At 50.2% G+C, this 7,798-nt stretch overlaps 1 non-coding gene across 1 annotated transcript; it reads right to left on the bottom strand.

Annotated features, from left to right (window-relative positions):
* Nucleotides 1-2,364: 2,364 nt before the first annotated feature.
* Nucleotides 2,365-7,074, bottom strand: LOC125639201 (uncharacterized). The gene is made up of 2 exons (XR_012669124.1): nt 3,866-7,074; nt 2,365-2,950 (listed from the first exon to the last, which is right to left on the bottom strand). It is a non-coding gene; the product is annotated as an uncharacterized LOC125639201 (transcript).
* Between the last annotated feature and the right edge of the window lie 724 nt (nt 7,075-7,798).

The following is a 7,798-nucleotide window of genomic DNA, read 5'->3' as shown; positions in this document are numbered from 1 at the left end:
CTGCAGTTTTACATAGCCTAACTTTCAAGGGCACTTAACTATCGGCTACCTTTTAAGTGGATTTACTTGATAAAATTAGCCTAGCGCTATTGTACTCCTGGTATCCATTATTGTAATATCCGAGTGCCTCATAATCTTTAATGTGTTTATCCTCACCGCACCCCATAAAATTTACAGAAATAATCTACAATTTGAATTTAAGATTGCTAATAGGTAGCCTGATTGGTTTGTCTTCATTTAGCCACAAAGCATTTACAAATATGGAAATAAACCATGCTGTTCAAATACCCTCTGATACAATAACTACAAACAACTGTACCTGTAAAACTGTAAATACCACATTGCACAGAGGCTGTGACTAGGCAGCAGCAATCTGCCACAAAATTGAGGGTAGTGTATGTCTGCTCTAAATTGCAAGGATAGAGATTCACTTCAGGACCAGAGGAATATAAAGAAAACCAGGGAAACTGATCATCTGAGGGAGAGCAGTGATGAAATGCAGCACTTCCAGCATGGAAAGATGGAGAACTACAATAAGAAACTTACACCAGCTTCTAGGTGAAATGTGAGAGCAGTGCTTTTGTGCAACAGTAGCAGTGATAGATAATGCTAGTAAAGGTGGTGAAATAAAATCCTGACAAACATCTGGATTAGGTTTGTCTGCAACTAAAGTCTTCATTTTGTTATTAGGTTTATAAACTTATGTGAAGCATAGCTTGCACTAAAACAGAAATTCCCTTCTGTAACCACAAAGTGGTGCTAGAATGCTCCAGCCATCTATGCAATTGTGTGTGAAGAGGGAAGGGATATTTAACCCTCAAAGGAGCATGCTGCATGGGGCATTATCCTACTACCAACATAACTACTTTAAAGCAGTGGCAGAATGTAGTCTCCAGGTGTTACTTTTAAATATTGTCACTGAATTCCATCAGGGAGGAAAGCTCTAGATCCGTTTGCCACAAACTACCTTTTAGCTAGTTTTACAGCCACGCCTACGCTACAACGTTTGGTCAACGCAAATTATGTCAACTTTTGTGTATGCCTTTTATGTATCAGTTTGACTCACGCACACTTGGGAGCTTGCATTGGTGCACATACCACGAGTGCCTGCATTGAAGTAGAATGCAGCGTGCCATTGTCCTGCTCAATGTCTTGTGGGATACCAGCACTTTACCAAGGGATTTAGGGGTCAAGCTCCCACCATGCCACTTTCTCCATCCCATAATGCTTTCCACATTCCATAATTTGTGCACCTTTTTTATTCTATTTTTTTTAAACTCTCAGTCCCTCTTGCTGCTTTTTGGTCTTTACCATCTCTCTGGCAGATATATGGGCCCTGAAGAGATCAGTGGGGTGGCCATTGCAATTACAGGATGGCCACTGCTAATACAGGATGCACAATTCTCCTGTATTTTCAGGGCTTGAATGAGTAATACTACAACCAGTATTGCAATGAGAAAGAGGCAGAGATGTACTGGATGCTGAGGGACACACTGTGTTGGAGGGGTGGGGAGCCAGGGTGCTGCTCCACAGGGTGGATTGCTGTTCCTAGGCCCAAGAAATGAGGACTGATAGGGGGGATTGCATTGTAAGGCAGGTCTGAGCCATCCAGTGCAGTGACACCAAAATGAAAGCTGCACTGCAAGTGGAGACAATTATGCTCTGGGAGCTCGCAATGCCGAATTGCTGTAGGCAATCAGTTTGGAAATGGAAAATCCACAGTGGGGGGCCATTGCCATCCATGAGTGTAGGGAGGTTGTGTCTTATGCTACACAGGACCATGACTCTGGGTTGTATATAGAAAATAATGGATGGATTTTCAGCAACCTGAACTGCAATGGGACAATAGACCACATACACACATCTGTATTCTGCCAGCAGCCCATCTTGCTACTGTGCAGACCAACAGACAGAGCTACTTTGCCATATCTATGCAAATGCTTGTAGATCATCGGGATGCTTCACTCATATTGATGTGGGTTCATCAGGGAAGGTGCATGATGCTCGCATCTTTAAGAACACAGGACTTTGTCCCAGCTTGTAGGTTTTGGAATGCTTTCCTGACCGGCAGATTACCACTGGCGATGTTGAAATGCCTGTAGTGATTCTGGGTGACCCAGCCTACCCCTTGCTTCCCTGTCTTGTGAAACCGTACAGTGAGCAGCTGGACAGCCCCAAAGAAAGATTCAACTATCTGCTCAGCAGTTGCAGAGTGTCTTGTGAGATTAAATATGGATGGGTCTTTGCCTCCCACTCTGAATTCTGTAATGCTAGGTAGGGGTAAACTCATAAAGATATTCAGAGTTTTCAGAAATAGAACTTCGAGTGCAAAGAAATGGGCAACAAAATTAAGAGCAAACTAACTCAAGGTTAAAAACATTTTACTAACACTGTAACAGGGTGAACCATACTTCACTTCCATTTTTGCTTGGGGTTTTAAACAGTGAACACCTCCTCATCTATGTAAAACCCATTACAATGGAGTAGCCGGGGCTACACATGCACCTGCCTGTGGTTTTCACCAGTTGTTATGAGTAGCTCTAGTTCTCCTTCTCCCCTGGTATGGAGTAGTAGGGTGGGGATATTGAGGGGTGTAGGGAGCATCGACTATGGAGTTCTCCAATGATTGGAAAGGCTGCTGAGTCTGGGGTCCTTGGGCGTGTAGGTCAGTAATTCTCTGCAACATCTGAGCTTGTGGCCTGAGCAAACCCATGATGTCCTGGCTTATTTCCCAGTCTGCATCTCAGTCCTTTTTCCTTTCCAAGTCCTGTGTTCCTCGTTCTTGATCCTTGTCCATGGTCACAATCATATGGCCCCTCAAAGCCCTGTGTTCACAGTCGGAGGCTGTGGAGTGCACATATCTTCTGTAGTCCTCATCTTGTCATCTTGATCACCGTCAGACATTCAGTAGGTGTGCTGGGTGCATCTCTCTAGGCCACCCCACTAGAGGCTGCTGATTAAAACAGACAGATGCACCATTAGATATTTCAGTCACAACAAAAAGGGAGAGAGAAGTCTCAAAACTCCCTTAAATTATTCCCATCAATATCTTTAATCAGAAATGAGAATTGTCACTTTAACATTGGAGTGCCTCACTACAGGAGCTCTGCAGCTCAAACTATGGTGAAGGTGGCCTAGCCTAGCAGGGCGGAGGGCTGTTCTGTGGAGTTGAAGCTTTAAATGCTGAGTGCCCATCCCCATCTGTGGGTTTAGAGAGAGTTCAATAAATAGTGGGAATACTTTCACAGGCAATGGTGCTTTTGGCATTATCTCCCTCCTGCGGGTGACGCAGGCTCAGAGATCCCAGCTGCTACTGATGTCCCCAAGCCAGCCGGGCCTATATGCTGCCAGCTGTTAACTGCAACGGTGCCAGAGTGCCATGGGAAAGTCTTCTTTGGCAGTGGAAGATACAAGATTGCCATCCCTAGAAATCTTCGGGAGAGTTTTGCAGAGTATCTCCATGAAAGTTTCATCAAGAGCTTTCAAGAGGATAAAAGGGACATCCCTATTCAGATTAACAAACTACTCTAGATGGCCTCCCCTGCCTAGCTTAACACGCCAAAAGAACTGAAAAGCAGATGCCACCTCTACCTCTCTGTTCTACCTCTACCTGAGCACAGGACACTGATCTGCTGGGGATTGTGTGATCAGATTTCCCTACTAATTTCTTTGAATTTATTCCCTATTGTTTTATTTTCTAACATAATACCAGTAAAGTAAGCAATCAGAAGTCAGTGGCTTTGTTCTGTGCACATGCGGATGGATGGGTGCCAGTTGTAAATGGGGAAAATTGTTAGCAGAGGAAGGGTGGTGAAGTTTTGGGCAACCAAAAGAAAAAAATGTATGAAAGCATGCACATGCTTGCCTGAGCTCCCTTCCTCTTCACCAGTGGTATCATCTGTGCTCAGCTGGTGGGACTGGCATGACTTGATGGAGTTTCAAGCAGCTGGCTTGTGGCATGATTTGAGTTCCCTGCTGCTTCTTCCCCCTCTTCCTTACTATTCACAGCACGGGACTCTGTATCCGGCTCCTGTGAACTGTTCACAGTCATCTGCTGGCTTCTGGTGGGGTCACTGCCAAGTATGGCCTGCAGTTTGCAGTAAAAATGGCAGGTCTGCAGAGCTGCACCAGATTTCTAGCTGCCCTCCCTCACCTTCTGGTATCCCTGGAGAATTTCCTTGGCTTGTATATAGCACTGCTGCCCCTCTGTGTTGTACTCCCATTTCACCGTCCCCTGTGCAATCTGTACGTAGATGTCTGTGTTTCTATGGCTGTTCTGTAGCTGGGCTTGTACAGCCTCTTGGATTCTCTTGGGCTATGGGGAGAAGACATCTTGCCTGCTCCTAGCAGCTGGGGGGCGGGGGGCACTCTGGTCAGATGCACGCAACAAAGGTGAGCTGGCCAAGGTGGGCATTCAGGAAGAGGCATAGATAAAACATGATTTTTAAAAAGGCAGGGAGGAGTGTGGGGAGAGTGTCTGCAACCCAGTGAAATTCAAGGCTGTGACTGAAGCAGCCACTGTCATGGAGATGGGCACTGTGGGACAACTGCTGCAGGACTGTCAGGGTTGACTCAGTAATGCTGTGTCTGTACTCTCACTGCATTGACCTAAGTAGTTAAACCACGGCTCTGAGTCGCTTGGGGAGGTGGTGGTGGTGTGTTGCTGTAATAAGGTACTTATGTCAGCAGGAGACAAACTTTGGTGTAGACGTGCACAACTAGGTCAACACAAGTCAACTTGTATAGACCAGGCCTGAGAAATATTTCAGGCCCATCCTTGTAAATTCCTTCTCAGATTTCCTATTACCCTTGCTTTCCATCAGAGTGCCTTTTACCATTTTGATAATTGCAGATAAATTTAACAGTGTGATTTCCATGCGTAGTGCTCAGCTGTACACTGTCCCAGAGCATGTACATCTCATTAACTGAGGAGCTCTCAGGTAGCTGCTATGTTTGTTTGTGGCTAATAAGGACATATTACGAATTACAATATTATGTTATATGTAGGGCCCTATCAAATTCGTGGCCATGAAAAACACGTCACGGACTGTGAAATCTGGTCTCCCACCATGAAATCTGGTCTTCTGTGTGCTTTTACCCTATACAATAGAGATTTCATGGGGGAGACCAACATTTCTCAAACTGGGGGTCCTGACTCAAAAGGGAGTTGCAGGGGGGGTCACAAGCTTATTTTAGGTGGCTCGTGGTATTGCCACCCTTGCTTCTGCGCTGCCTGCAGAGCTGGGCTCCCGGGGCCAGCAGCCATCGCTCTTCCATTGCCCAGCTCTGAAGGCAGCACTGCTGCCAGCAGCAGCGCAGAAGGAAGGGTAGCAGAACCGCAACCCCCCCTACAATAACCTTGCAACCCACCTACACGACTCCTTTTCAGGTCAGGACCCCTAAAATTACAATACTGGGAAATTTAAGATTTAAATATCTGAAATCATGAAATGCATTATTTTTAAATTCCTAGGACCGTGACATTGACCAAAATGGACTGTGAATTTGGTAGGGTTAAATGGCTACCATTTAACCCTACCAAACACATGGGTGCTGTGATTTTCCTCTCCACTGCTATTGAAAGAGCAATGAGATTGATGACCTGTTCTGTTCATTCCCTCTGAAGCACCTGGCATTGGCCACTGTCGGAAGACAGAATATTGGGCTAGGTGGACCTTTGGTCTGACCCAGTACGGCCGTTCTGATGTTCCTATGAGAATGCCTGAGGTGATCTCCTACCAGGCATGGAAGGTTAGAATCAGAAGGTTCAGGGGCCATTGGAAGGGAGAGATCGTGGGAAACCTCCCACCTCCTTCCTTTCCCATCTTCAGCCGACTCGTAGCAGTATAGGGAACTCAGAGAGCTGTGAAGTGGTCCATTCATCTCAGTGTGCTCTTCTCAGCTGGAGAAGCCCCAGGGAGATGAATGCAGCCTGAAACAATAGGTCTGAGCAGGGTTCAGCTCCAACCATCTCACTGAGTGTTCTCATTCCCTTCTGCCCCAACTCCTGCAATTATAACAATTGTGGGCCTATTATGTGCATGGAGTATGCCTGTTCTCAGCTCCTCACCTTGCTCTCAACACTGTGGCTATGTCTACACTATAGCAGCACAATTGCAGCTATGCTACTGTAGCAGAGACACTTGGTACTGTGCTGGAAAAGATTTGTGTCACTGTAGTAAATCTACACCCTCAAGAGGTGGCAGCTAGGTTGACGGAAGAATTCTTCCATCACCTTAGTGGTATCTATACTGGGGCCTATGTCAGCTTAACTATGGCCTGATCTACATCTAATAACTGGATTGACCTCGCTATGTTGTTTAGGGCTGTGAAAAGTTTCACTCCCTAAGTGCCATAGTTAAGTCAACCTACCCCTTGCTGTAGCTGTAGCTAGGCTGAGAGAAGAATTCTCCTGTCAACCTAACCACTGCCTGCCAGAGAGGTGGATTAACTACAGCAATGAAAAAACCCTTTCATCAGTGGAGGAAGGAGCATCTATAGTAGAGAAGCATAGCTGTGCTGCAGGACCCTAGAGGTACCCTACCTCTTTCAGGGGTGCGCACGGTAGCTAGGTTGGCCTAAGTTGTAGGTGTAGACCAGGCCTGTGTATTTTGCACCTGCTGGTTCGCACCTCCCAACTGCACTCTCAGGGCCATATATCAAACATCCTGATTTCACGGCTCACCTGGGTCTCTGCTTTGTAAGCCTGGGCCCTGCAACAAGCATGCCTGTTCTTAGCTCCTCCCCCCACCTCGGCCTGCCCCATGCACTGAATCTGTTCATTCCCACCTCCCCATCCAGCTCTCAGCACTGTGGGGACATATTTGGACAGAAAGGGAGAGGTTTGAGGAGGCAGAGCTGACTCCCGCATCCCTCACTGCACAGCTCTGACCCACTTCTTTTCTTTTCTCTCCTGTTCTGACCTCCCCTTTCCTTGAGGAAGAGCAGGGCAGCGGGCTGATGCTCCTTCCCCGCCGCGGGAGGTAGCGCGAAGGAGGGGAAGCTAAGCCCTCCTCTCTGGGCCCTGTGGAAGGAGGGCGGGGGTACGTTGTAGGGAAGGGCACAGATGGCGCTCCTCACCGGAGGACACAAAGACCCCGCCCCGGCGCCCAGGCTGGGCAGGGTGTGCGGGGTGCCAGCGGCCTCGGGGCTGCAGGCCCGGCTGGGCTCGCAGAGTAGCGGACGCGGGGCTCGTCGACCCCGGTTACACACACTGATCAGCGGCCCCCGGCGCCGCACCGGTCTTGGGCAACCGCAGCTCCGCGCTGCGGCCCCGGGGCCGGCGGAGACTCCGGGGCGGCTGGCCCGACACGGGCCGGGGGCCGTCCGCAGGCCCAGCCCGGCGCTCGCGTCCCTTTCCAGACACGGGGACAGGGCAGGGGGCGGCGGCCCGGGCTGCCCACAATCGGGGAGGGGGGCGCTCAGCCCGTCCCCAGGGACCGCTGGAGGCTCTGCCCGGAGCAGCCAGCGACACCGACACGGCTGCGTCCCCGGCCAGCTGCCGCTCGGCCCCGGCCCCCGCGCCCCCGGGACACAGGCCCCGCGTCCCCCCGGCCCCCGCCCCGGGACAGGCCCCGCGCCCCCCCCGGCCCCGCGTCCCCCCGGCCCCCGGGACACAGGCCCCCCGGCCCCCGCCCCGGGACAGGCCCCGCGCCCCCCCGGCCCCGCGTCCCCCCGGCCCCCGGGACACAGGCCCCGCGCCCCCCCGACCCCCGGGACACAGGCCCCGCGTCCCCCCGGCCCCCGCCCCGGGACAGGCCCCGGAACAGACCCCGGCCCCCGGAACAGACCCCGGCCC

The sequence above is a fragment of the Caretta caretta genome, chromosome 6 (assembly GCF_965140235.1).
Source record: "Caretta caretta isolate rCarCar2 chromosome 6, rCarCar1.hap1, whole genome shotgun sequence".
In the NCBI taxonomy this organism is placed as follows: domain Eukaryota; kingdom Metazoa; phylum Chordata; order Testudines; family Cheloniidae; genus Caretta; species Caretta caretta.
This window is presented reverse-complemented; position numbering and strand designations above follow the sequence as displayed.